This window comes from Tupaia chinensis, unplaced genomic scaffold (assembly GCF_000334495.1).
Source record: "Tupaia chinensis unplaced genomic scaffold, TupChi_1.0 Scaffold000627_1, whole genome shotgun sequence".
Lineage (NCBI taxonomy): Eukaryota > Metazoa > Chordata > Mammalia > Scandentia > Tupaiidae > Tupaia > Tupaia belangeri.
In genome coordinates, this window is record NW_006160147.1 from 146,779 (window position 1) to 160,166 (window position 13,388).

A 13,388-nucleotide genomic window follows, 5' to 3' on the forward strand; every position below is an offset into this window, starting at 1 on the left:
CCTGCTGAGTGGGCCTTTCACCAGTCCCAGTGACCCACTATACAAAGAACAATTTAGTTCTGAATCCAGGAGAGGGAAAATCTTGGCTTTTATGTAAGGAATGTATCTGGTCAGTTTCGTTGGAATTCCAAATCCTTGAAATCCTCCAGCTCAATAGAATATTTCCATCACCACTGAAAGACTTCATCAGAGGAACAGAAACTTATCCATAGCCTGACCAGTCACACCCAAATCCTTGAGTTAACTCTCCTTCTGGATTTAATTTTATTGGAAAAGTTTTGAGACTAATCTTCCTCAGATTCAGTTTTTTCTTTGAGAGGTTTTCGCTACAGGGCGCGTGCGCTCGCCAGACAGAGAGACAGAAAGTGAGAAGTCACCCCCCAGGGAGGATGGTCATGCCACAATCCCTTCTCCTCCATTCTCCTCTCGGGATCTTGGGCACGCACGCACACGCGCCCAGCGTGAGTTTTAAGCCACCGGGTCCGGGACGCGAACTAACGTCGACTACGTGGGAGTCCAGCGACATAGCCATTACACTAACTGCTGGTTCCCTAGATTCAGTTTTATTTGCCCACAATATGAAAGAACAGTTGAAAACAATTCTCTTCTTTTGGAAATATATTCAAATTTGAGGTCTATCCTATTCAGGACCATTTTGAAGGCCCAGTCCTGACTGTCGTTCTATGGAATATCAAACCTTGAAAGAGGGAGAGCCACTTGGTAGGAGAAAACTGTTGGCGAACCATGATCTGAAGGAATTTTTATAACCTCCTAGGTAAAATTACTCTGTTAATGTCTCTGCCTTCTGTGTGTACAAGAAAGAAAGATAAAGCAAAGGTACCTGATTACATTCAAGTTGCATTTAAATAAAGTTGAGCGTTTGATGCAAATCGATCCTAAGTAACCTTCTCTGAATGAGAGCCAGCATTCCTGGTGCCCCAAGCTCGTGTCTGGCACGTCTGTCCAACGTGGTCCTTGGCTCATGCTGAAACCTCATATATCAGTCCTGCTTTAGCTCTGATCTTTTCAACTCTAGCCAAGTATTATGGTCTCATTGAGGCAGGGTCGGTCATAAACTTCTTGAAGTCAGTTTGAAGTTCTGATCTCTCACTTCCTTCATCTTTTTGGATCTTGAAATAAAAAAGCCAAATTTCAAAAGGGCCGAATTTTGATGTAGACCACTGGCGAAAGAGTGACTTTCCATCCTCCCCCCCCATGTACTGGTAATGTGCTGGCGGGTGTGCTCTGAGAAGTACTGGAAGGATTTGGTAGAGTCCTGATATTGGTGGTCTAGTAGGTTCAGGATGTGGTTACAGGGTTAGAGCAATTCTCTGGAACTGAGTACAACGCTTCAAACCCATTAAAGGCTACTGTGTCTTAAAATAGTCTGGCTTCCCTAACGTTTAGCAAAACAACTATAGAGATTCACCCCTTTCTGTACTTATTTGTAGGTGGAGAATGGTGTTCTATTTTGTGGATATATTATCCTTTCCTCCCCCTTTTGTGGCCTTGACAAGTTATCTTTGCTGTCGGGGTCAGAGTACCTCCCATTTTATGTTCTGTCTGACACTGCCAGATGTTTTCTGAATGTGGTCTGTAGTTGTGGGGTTTTTTTTGTTTGTTTGTTTTTTCCCGTCATCTTTAGCCCTTTGTTACGTGGAAAGAGAGTATCTTCTCAGCCAGGATTTAGCCAGCTGTCTGGCCTGATGAGACCGGCAGGACATTGTTCCACTGTAGGCCAAGATGAGGAACCATTCTTGGAAAGGAATGAACGGATGACTTTTCACCTTGGAGTTGCTTTATGTTTTCAGTTTTATGCCTGTAAAACGAACCTCGCTTTCTAGTCCTAGGAAACACTGTTCCCCAAACTAGGAGTTGGTGTTCTGGTAATCTTCTGATCCTCTTTTGGTTTCATAGGGCCCAGAGTCAAGGTACAGCCAGATCTCATCTCTCTGTCCTCTCACATAACCACACTGTATTTGTAATCCATTTGCTATTGCCGCATATAAGATAATGGTCCTTAAGATCGACTGGTATATTATCTTTGTCAAAAAGGCGCACCACCTTTCTTGGCCCCCAGGTAATTACCCCCGAGTCTTAAAGACTGAGTGGAAAATGGCCCAGCCTTGGTGAGGCAGTGCATAGTGGTCGTGTACTGAACCATAGTGCTGGAAGCCACATGGTCAACCGTGAGCTTGACTCCCTATCCTAGTCGACCTGAAACACTGGGCGCGTGTGTGCCCAAGATCCTGACTATCTGGAGAGCTGGGGGAAGTGGAGTGCAGTGTGATCAGTCAAGGGCGCTTCTTTCTGTCTCGTGCACATATGCTCTGTCATGAATAAAAATAAAATAAACCTTTTTCATCTTTTTGGATCTTGAAATAAAAAAGCCAAATTTCAAAAGGGCCGAATTTTGATGTAGACCACTGGCGAAAGAGTGACTTTCCATCCTCCCCCCCCATGTACTGGTAATGTGCTGGCGGGTGTGCTCTGAGAAGTACTGGAAGGATTTGGTAGAGTCCTGATATTGGTGGTCTAGTAGGTTCAGGATGTGGTTACAGGGTTAGAGCAATTCTCTGGAACTGAGTACAACGCTTCAAACCCATTAAAGGCTACTGTGTCTTAAAATAGTCTGGCTTCCCTAACGTTTAGCAAAACAACTATAGAGATTCACCCCTTTCTGTACTTATTTGTAGGTGGAGAATGGTGTTCTATTTTGTGGATATATTATCCTTTCCTCCCCCTTTTGTGGCCTTGACAAGTTATCTTTGCTGTCGGGGTCAGAGTACCTCCCATTTTATGTTCTGTCTGACACTGCCAGATGTTTTCTGAATGTGGTCTGTAGTTGTGGGGTTTTTTTTGTTTGTTTGTTTTTTCCCGTCATCTTTAGCCCTTTGTTACGTGGAAAGAGAGTATCTTCTCAGCCAGGATTTAGCCAGCTGTCTGGCCTGATGAGACCGGCAGGACATTGTTCCACTGTAGGCCAAGATGAGGAACCATTCTTGGAAAGGAATGAACGGATGACTTTTCACCTTGGAGTTGCTTTATGTTTTCAGTTTTATGCCTGTAAAACGAACCTCGCTTTCTAGTCCTAGGAAACACTGTTCCCCAAACTAGGAGTTGGTGTTCTGGTAATCTTCTGATCCTCTTTTGGTTTCATAGGGCCCAGAGTCAAGGTACAGCCAGATCTCATCTCTCTGTCCTCTCACATAACCACACTGTATTTGTAATCCATTTGCTATTGCCGCATATAAGATAATGGTCCTTAAGATCGACTGGTATATTATCTTTGTCAAAAAGGCGCACCACCTTTCTTGGCCCCCAGGTAATTACCCCCGAGTCTTAAAGACTGAGTGGAAAATGGCCCAGCCTTGGTGAGGCAGTGCATAGTGGTCGTGTACTGAACCATAGTGCTGGAAGCCACATGGTCAACCGTGAGCTTGACTCCCTATCCTAGTCGACCTGAAACACTGGGCGCGTGTGTGCCCAAGATCCTGACTATCTGGAGAGCTGGGGGAAGTGGAGTGCAGTGTGATCAGTCAAGGGCGCTTCTTTCTGTCTCGTGCACATATGCTCTGTCATGAATAAAAATAAAATAAACCTTTAAAAAAAAATGAAGTGAAAGAATCTAATCTGTGAGGGAAGTGTCGCACAGGTCAATTATAAACTCCTTAGTAGGACGGATAAGAGTACGTGACATGTTCTATCCAAATTACACTGTAGATTTTTTTTTTTTTTTTTGGAAAGGTTTTCTTGCTATAGGGCGTGTGCGCTCACCAGAAAGACAGAGAGAAGCAGAGAGATAGAAGGCGAGAAATCACCCGCCAGGGGCAATGGCCACACCGAATCCCTTTTCCTCCATTCTCTTCTCAGGATCTTGGGCACGCACACACGTGCGCCCGGCGTGAGTTTAAGCCACTGCTGGGACTTGAACTGCTGTTGACTACGTGGGAGTCCAACGACGTAGCCATTACGCCAACTGCTGGTCCCTAGTTTTTTTTTTTTTTAAGAGAGACTTTTGCTGTAGGGTGTGTGTGCTCATTGGAGAGACAGGATGAGAAAGTGAGAAATCAATTCCCAGGGAGAATGGCCATGCTACAGTCCCTTCTTTCTCTCCGGATTTTGGGCATGCATGCACATATGCCTGGTGTGAGTTTTAAGGCACCAGATCTGGGATTCAAACTACATGGGAGTCCAACAATGTAACCATTATGCCATCTGCTGGTCCCTGTAGATGGGATTTTAAGAAGTAGTTGTTTAGAATATGGAGATTGCTAGAGCCCAAGATACATCCTGAGTATTATATCCATCCAGCGACATTTTCTGAGAAATAATTTGTGTATAATGAATTACCACCTTTTCCAGAATAGGCACCTGTTCCCTCATATCAGAAAGTGTACGTATGTGAGAGATCCACTTGTTTCATGTAGTGCGTCATTCTGAAAGGATGAAGATAGGTTCTTCATTGTTTCGGTGTCTTGAAATAATTGTCTTGAGTTCCTCCTGTACTTGCCGTTTTTTCCCTGGCCACTTGGAGCCTGGAGGAATCCATCAAACCTCTCTGAATACGTAAAGCTTATTTACCAGGGTTAATTGGAGGAGATGATACCAGTAACTACCTTCTTGAAACAGCATTTGCATCTTGAGTTGAGAAGAACATTACTTGAAAGTTTAGAAGTTCCTATGCTATACTGTATTCAGCAGAAAATTGTTACACTTCCATTTTTCTTAGGAAGATTGAGATTTTTGCATTTGATTAATGAGGTTTGCAGGAATTTAATTCTAAATAGGGTAAAAATAAAACTTTTCAATTTGGTAGTGTGTTCTAATTCCATTTGATTTAATAGTCAAGGTCATATCAAGCATTTTATAAACATAGTAATTCAAAAGACTGGAGAGGCAAGCAAGTCTTTGATCTGGTAGTTCATGTGGCTGTATCCCACATTGACAACTGTGTGGTTCAAGTACTGGACCCAGCAGCTTGAAAAACATACCAAGTAGGACGTTACATCACTGGACTCCCATGTAGTTATCCGTGGAGTGAGTCCTGGACCTGTGGCTTAAGATATGCTGACGCATGTGCGTACATGCCCAAGATCCCAAGAGGAGAGTGGAGGAGAAGGGACTGGTGTGGCCATCCCCTCTATGGGGTGATTTCTCGCTCTCTGTCTCTCTCTGTCTTTCTGGAGAGCGCATGTGCCCTATAGCAAAAATCTCTCTCTTAAAAAAAAAAGGAAAAGAAAAACACACCAGACACACGTGTGCCCCAAATCCTGAGAGGATGGAGAAATGGAGAAGGACTTGTGTGACATTTCCCTAGTGGTGCTTTCTTGCTCCCTCTTAACTCCCACCCCACGGTCTCCACACCCTCTGGCAAAGGTCTGTTACTTCAGAGTTTATTATTTTCTACTCATTTTCATCTACTCTTTCTCGTCTGACTTACTGTAAGATCATGACTTTTATGAGTGTCAGTTCTGTTTTTAGCATCTCTCCGGTTTTTATGGCTCAGAATGAAGTTCTTTCCTTCTTTTTCTCCTACTTTCTCTACTTTGCTCTAATAACAGCAACACCCAAGTGGTAGAAAGAGCAGCTTTTCATTCACAAGCTTTAATATACAAGGCTAGCATAATACAGATTTTCTTTCATAAGCTAGATTTAGTTATTTATGGTTTTTGTCGTTAGAAATGAAGACATTTCCCATTCATTTCGCCTTGACTTAGTCTCTTTTGTCATGTTCCCAGCAGATATGTCTTAGAGAGTATTTTTTTTCTTCTACCACTATTATATTGAACTGGGGAGGAGGGGAGTTATCTCTTACTCACCTTTCCTTGCACTCAGATGCCGCCCAGATATATCTGCCTTGATTTCCCCGTCTTAGACGTCTAGGGAGATGATCCTGCTGGCTGGAAGTTTGCTTTCTGGTTCTCATGGGCACTTTTCTGGCTCTCTTGCAGTCTAGCGTAAGCACTGTCCACCTGCGAAGGGCGCCCCTCAAGGATCCAGACGCACTCCTGGGCATGTGGCGGGCACTGAGCCGAGCGGAAGGCGGCTACGCTCGGAAAAAGGCCAGTGGTGGAGTTTTCTTTATCCTTTCAGCTATGGTTTTGTGGTGCTTACCAACTCCCATGAGAAATAGGGGGCTTCTCTAGAATTCTGCCCAAAACTCTGTCCTTTTCCCACCAGTCCCTGCTCACAGTTCTTCCTACTACTGACTGTCAAAGCACTACCAAGTCTTACATCTCTCTACTAGACCTTCAAGACCTGATCCTTTATCCTCCATATTCTACTTTGAATTTTCCCTTCTGAGCCAAGTTTTAGGTGGATAATGTTTTTGCCAACTGGAGTGAAAGAGCAGAAAAAGGATCAAGGGTAACAAAGATGAGGAGGAGAAGACTAAAAGACTAAAAGAATAGAGAATGAGGCCAGCTCTGTGGCCTGGAATAAGGCATTGGCACCCCACATGGCAGCCACATGGTTCAAGTCTCAGACCTGGTAGCTTAAAAAACATGCCAGGTGCACGTGTGCATGCCCCAATCCCAACAAGATGGAAAAATGGAGGAGAAGGGATTGCAGCCATTCATTCCGATGTCGGGGTGCTTTCTCCGCTCTCCTTTTCCCTGTCTCTCTCCTTTTCTCTGGCAAGTGCATGTTCCCTCTGTTAAACGTGAAATAAAGAAAAAAGACTAGAGAATGAGAGAAGACAAAGGATTTCTTCGAAAGTAAGTCAGCAGATACCATATTGGACTGGAACAAAGGTGTAACTGAGAACTAAGTCAGGATGAAACCCCAGAGTAACAGAATGGTTCTCTCTTTATTTCACCTTGGGAAAAGGAACTAGATAAATTTAATTTCCTAACAAAAATGGCTTTAGAAAGCTAATTGTGTGGGCTAGCCCTGTCGCTTACTAGTCAAGGGAGCTGGATCCCACGTAGTCAACTGTGGTTTGAATCATGGCTCTGGAAGCTTGAAAAACTTGCTAGGTATTTGTGTATTTGTTCAAATCCCATTAGGATGGAGACATGGAGAAGAAGAGCTTTAGCGGGACTATGTCCCCCCAGCCCTGGGGTTGTGTTGTTTCTCCTTCTCTTTCTCTCTTTCTCTCTCTGTGACTCTCAAGGTGAGTATACTACCTGGGAATTTAAAAAAAGAAAGCTAACTTGATATAGTACACCCTTCTTAAGAGTGTTTCCCTTTTGTTTAACTTCATAGATTGAATCTTATTTTAATCTTTTTTTTTTTTTGGAGAGGTTTTTTGCCATAGGGCGTGTGTGCTCGCCAGACAGAGACAGAGGGACAGAAAGCGAGAAATCACCCCCAGGGGGGTGGCCACGCTGCAATCCCTCCTCCTCCATGCTCCTCTCGGGATCTTGGGCACACACGCACACGTGCCCAGTGTGAGTTTTAAGCCACTGAGTCCAGGACGCGAACCGCGGTCAACTACATGGGAGTCCAGCGACATAGCCATTACGCTAACTGCTCGTCCCAATCTTATTTTAATCTTAATTGGTCCTTTCCAGGCAAAATAAAATAAAGTAGCTATGTATGTATGTGTGTCTGTGTCTCTTGTATTTTCCCTCTTTGATCATCCCGAAGTCACTCAGCAATTTTTTCTAATGTTTTGTAAAGGAACATTAAATATACTAGTAAGTTAAACTGGAAATCTCCAACACACACATACATACACAAAGTACTTTTTCTTTGTACCAATATACTTAGTTGTATTTCTTCAAGAAATATTGTATAGTCTTTGTAAAGCGAAAATCTGTAAATAGAGTTTTTAACTACGTAACAGAAATCTGTGTTTATCAGATTTAAAATAATACAAAGAACGTGAGGTTTTTTTTCTGGCTTTTCCTTTCTTGCATTAGTTTTATATATATAGCACAGAGTTCCTCAAAACCATACCACCACTGTCACTCCTTGAAACAATTCTTCATATAGCTTTTATGGGTATGACACTCTTCTATGGTGACTGATATCTCTCTGTACTTCTGTTGTGGTGCAAACAGAGTAAATAAGGTTAAATAAAGTAATAATTTATGGGGCCAACAAATGGCATCATAGTTATGTCGCTGGACTCCCACATGGCTGACCGTGGTTCGAGTCCCAGATCTGGTGGCTTCAAACTCACACCTGGCACTTGTGCCTGAGTTCCCGAGATCCCTGAAGGAGAATGGAGGAGAAGGAACTGAAGTGTGACCAACCCCCTGGCGGGCAATTTCTCACTTTCTTTCTCACTGTCTCTGTGTTTTTCTCTCTCTCTCACACTCTCTCTCGTACACATGCCTTAAGGCAAAAATCTCTCTTTTTAAAAAGTCATGATTTATATTTTTTCCACAGTTATCACCCTATAACCTAATGCAAGGGAATTCTTTTTTTGGGGGGGGGGAGTTTTTGCTATGAGGCATGTGCACTCACCAGAAAGACAGAGACAGACATAGAGACAGAAAGTGAGAAATCTCCCCCCAGGGGGGATGACCACACCACAATCCCTTCTCCTCCATTCTCCTCTCAGGATCTTGGGCACACACACACATGCACCTGGTGTGAGTTTAAGCCACTGGGTCTGGGACTCAAACTGAAGTCGACTACATGAGAGTCCAGGGACATAGCCATTACGCCAACTGCTGGTCCCAGTGAATTCTTTAGTTTTGAATTTTTGGGGTTCCCAAACCAGAGCTGATCACGTGATCACTATTTTTCAAACCTTAGGAGTCTGTAGAGAAGAAAATTTATTCTGCTTATCCATTCTATTTTAAAATTTGTCTTTAGTTAAACAGTGATAATATTCTTCAAAGAATAAGGCTTATGAGCAGATATTTGTGATACTTGAACTTTTCTTTTTTTTTTTTTACACATACCAGTCATCTTTTGTGGGTTGTGAATTCTTGACTGGGATATGAAAGGACTCAACGAGATCCTTTGGAGGGGTGCTAAGCCAAGATAAAGGTCTGGTTCAGTGCATGACCTCCATGCGGGCCCTCTTCAGTGCTATTTGCGTCGCCACTCGGGTTTGACTTCCTTATAAGAAAGGCAGTAGCTGAAGAGCACATAAGCGGCCAGTCCCGTAGAAACCCCAGCAACACCCTCTTTCTTCACGTTGACGTACTTGTAATACTGGTAGTACCCTCTCGGAAATCCTCCAGCAATGTCTTTACGGGTAAAATCCCACATCAGTATCCAGGTTGGCAGCTCCCAAGTTTGACGTCCATGAGTTTCTTTTCCTTCACTGGTACGACTGACACCATCTTGGAGTCCTGGTGTCCGCTGCCGATACTTGAACTTTTAAGCTGCTTCTTTTCCATGTGAAGGAAATAAACTTTTAGAGAAAATTCATCTTGAAATACTTGTAGGTTCAGATCCCCTAGCTGACTTTGGTTTCTGGGCCCCACATGACTCTTAAACTTCTGATGATCTCTTATTCCCACCATCTCGGTGATGTGTGTGACCAAATGGTTTGTGAATGTATGGGATAATAGGAGGTTACCGGGCGTGATTAATTTATGGTTGTATTAGAAGAGCTCCCAGCTATTGTGATTATCACCAGAATGCTACTTCTGGCACAGATATGAAAAAATATTTATTCATGCTAATAATTCTCTGAAAAAGAAGACTTTACATTCTCTGGTTAAATAAGGACCCCCAAATTGTGACAGTAAAGTTTGCCTGGTCTTCATGTTCTAATGACTCTTCTGACTGGTGCCTGCGAACTGATGGAAAACACATGGTTCCTTTTCTCTTCTTCTCTGAGCCTTGGTATAACCCTACAACTGTAAGAGTATCAGTGCTTTCATTGGAAGGATCGTTGTTCAGATTTGTTTATAGTCTCAACTCAGGTTTCACACCTTCTCAAAAGTCTTATTTTATTCCACAGCGTCCTGTTCACACTGTAAGAACAAAGATATTGTTCATTTTTTATCTCATTTTAGTTTGTTACTGTAATGATGATCCAAAAACTATGGTCTTAACAGGAACATTAGAAATCCACATCATAGTGGCCCATCCAAAATTATTTAAATAGTATCTTAAAAGAAAATACTGTTTGTCCCAGGAAATTTATAAATATGCTTGTAGATCATTCAGAAAGGAACCACTCAAGGCACATCAGAATAAGTTCACCAGGTTGAGAGAGGCCAGACCCAGGTGGGCAGTGACATACCTAGGGACTTGAGGCATCCATTATCATGCTAAGTATCTGAACTCTAAGGGAGAGTGGATCTCCCTACTTGTACTGTCTTCTTTCTGCTTCTGTAAATGGATTTCACATGAACATCTTAGAGTGCTTTTTTCCCTCTATTAAAAGTGAACATGGCGTCTAAGAGGTCTTCCAAAATTTTATCCAACTCTCGTGTTTTAGAGTCAGTTCTGAACATTGAATACCATATCTTTGGGTTGTAGACACCTATTGTTTCTTCTACTGTTACAAAATAAGTGCTGGGCAGGCCCTATAGTCTTACTAAAGGAGCCAAAACTCACATGGCCGACAATGGTTTGAACACCTGGTGTGTGTGTCTGTGTGCGTGTGTGTGTGTGTGTGTGTACAGGCCCAAAATCCTGATAGGACAGAGAAATGGAGGGGAAGGGATTGCAGTGTGACCACAGAGGGAGAAAGCGCTCATTGGAGGGTGGAAAGCACCAAATGGGTGCTTTCTCCCTCTGTGGTTAGTGCATGTGTCCTCTGGCAGTTAAAAACCATTTAAAAATTGTTCTAAGTATTTATCTATTATATTTTTTTAGAGAGATTTTTGCTATAGGGTTCATGTGCTTACCATAGAGACAGAGAAAGACAGAGACAGAGAAAGCGAGAAATCAACCGGTGGGGTGGTGGCCATACCACAGACCCCTCTCCATTCTCTTAGGATCTTGGGCATGCATGTGCCTGGAATGAGTTTTAAACCGCCTGGTCTAGGACTTGAACCATAGCCGACTGTATGGGAGTCCAGTGACATAACCATTACACTATCTGCTGGCCCCCCCAAAAAAATTTAAATAAAAGGAGTTTAGAAACTTAACTAGAGTCTGAACTAGACAAACTAATCCTAAGAATTAGAGTAGATATCAGTATTTATAGGGATAATTATACAGATTTCAAGTGTTTGCTTATAATTTAATAAATGTTTCAGAAAGAATGTGACTTCTTTTATGGTGGCCTTGCAGGAAAAAAAGTCCTTTTTTTCCTTCTTTTTTTGAGTGAAATGATAGCCACCATACTAATATATCAAAACTTATAGCTTAAAATAAGGGGCCAGCAGGTGACATAGTGGTTGAGGTGCTGAATTCCCACATGACCATTCAAGTCCCAGACCCAGTGGCTTGAAAAACAAGCACCCGTGCATACATGCCCAAAATCCCAAGAGGAGATTCCAGCGTGGCTATCCCCTTGGGGGATTTCTCACTTTCCCTCTCTAAATCTCTGTCTCTCTCTTTTCCAGTGAGCACATGTGCCCTATGACAAAAACCTAAAGAAGGGAGGGGCCATAATAAGAATGAGTTAAGAATTCAATAAAATAGTGGGACATAAATGCAAAAATTGATAGTGTTCATATGCACAACAGTAAAAAATTAGAGAACATGTTTTTTAAAAAACAAAACTATTTATGGTAGCAACAAAAAAAGATGAAATAAAAACAAAATAATAAGGATGAGGAAGGAGCAACACTTCTTGGAATATGTCTTTTTGTATAGCTTTGGACTCTTGGGAATCATACTAACGTTTCACATACCCCCACCAAATACATACATACATACATACATACATACATACATACATACAAAAACAATGTGGGACCAGCAGTTAGCGTAATGGCTATGTCGCTGGACTCCCACATAGTCGACCGCGGTTCACATCCTGGACCCAGTGGCTTAAAACTCAAGCCGGGCATGTGTGCATGCGTGCCCAAGATCCCAAGAGGAGAATGGAGGAAAAGGGATTGTGGCGTGGCCAACCCCCCTGGGGGATGATTTCTCGCTTTCTGTCTCTCTGTCTGTCTGGTGAGCACACACACCCTATAGCGAAAACCTCTCCAAAAAAAAAAAAAAAAAACAATGTGAAGGAGATGGCAGAGTGGAATCTGAGCAGTCATGCACCATGGCATGTTTGTCAGTGACGGACTACATACAGTGCTTGTCCCTGAAGGCTATAATAGGCTATCCCACACGGCCTCAGTATGTAGTAGACCATGCCATCTAGGTTTGTGCATGCATACTCCATGACATTTGCACAAGATTGCCCAACAACGCACTTCTCAGTATATACCCCCACCCTTAAGCAACACATGATGTTGGTAACAGATGAACCCACCTTGTGTTACAGAGGAATAGCATTATTATTATTATTGCCTAATAACACATTAATGAGGAAGAAAAGAACTAAGTAACTTCAGGAAATGATCTTTAACTGCATACTATAGGCTCAAGTCAAAAAGAACTACACATAAAATTGTAGTTCAGTTCGTGAGTTTTCTATAAGAGTATGGGCTAGTAATTCCGTAATTGCTTTATATCCTAAGATTAGACAAATATGTGTTCTTTATTTATTAAGGATCCTATCCTTTTGTCTGTGGTATATATTGTGGGAAAATTTTTATCACAACTTGTTAGTTGTTTTTTGATCTTTTTTTTAAAGGTAGGGTTTCAGCCTACAGAATAGCAGTCTTGACCAGCACATGCTACTATGACTCGGCCTTATCTTTTGACTTTTAAAAGAAATTGTTTATAAGTGCCAGAGAGTATATATGCTTATGAGAGAGACAGACAGACAGCAGACAGAGAAAGAGGCGAAAGCATCCCACAATGAAATGTGGTCATGCCAAAATCTCGTCCCCTACATTTCTCCATCTTCTTGGCATTTGGGGGCATGCACACACTTGTGCCCTGTTATGTTTTTCAACATACCAGGACCAGGACTTGAACTGCAGTTGGTCATTTGGTAACCAGCTACCTTAACCTTCAGACCACAGGACCAGTCTATCCTTTGACTTTTTATATGGTAATTTTTACCAAGCAAATTGTAAGAATAATATGTGTGTGTGTGTGTGTGTGTGTGTGTGTGTGTGTATGTTAAATTTATCAATCTTTTCTTTCGTAGCCTCTGTATTTTGAGTCATAGTTAGAAAGCCTTTACCTGAGACCAGCAGGTAGCGTGGTGGTTAAGGGTGCTGGACTCCCACATGGATGACTGTGGTTCGAGTGCCAGACCTGGTGGCTTGCTTTCTTGCATTCTCTCTCTTTCTGTCCTTCTCTGGTCAAATTAAAATAAATAAATAAAGTTAAATAAAATAAATCTTTTTTTAAAAAAGATTTATTTTATTTAATTTTATTTATTCATTCATGTATTTTAATTTGACCAGAGAGAGAGACAGAGAGACAGAGAGAGAGAGAGAGGGGGG

General features: G+C 42.2%; 1 protein-coding gene across 2 annotated transcripts in view; it reads left to right on the plus strand.

Annotated features, from left to right (window-relative positions):
* The window catches only part of IPO9 (importin 9), a gene marked incomplete at its 5' end in the record, with an annotated part of 54,402 nt that overhangs the window by 828 nt on the left and 40,186 nt on the right, over positions 1-13,388 (plus strand).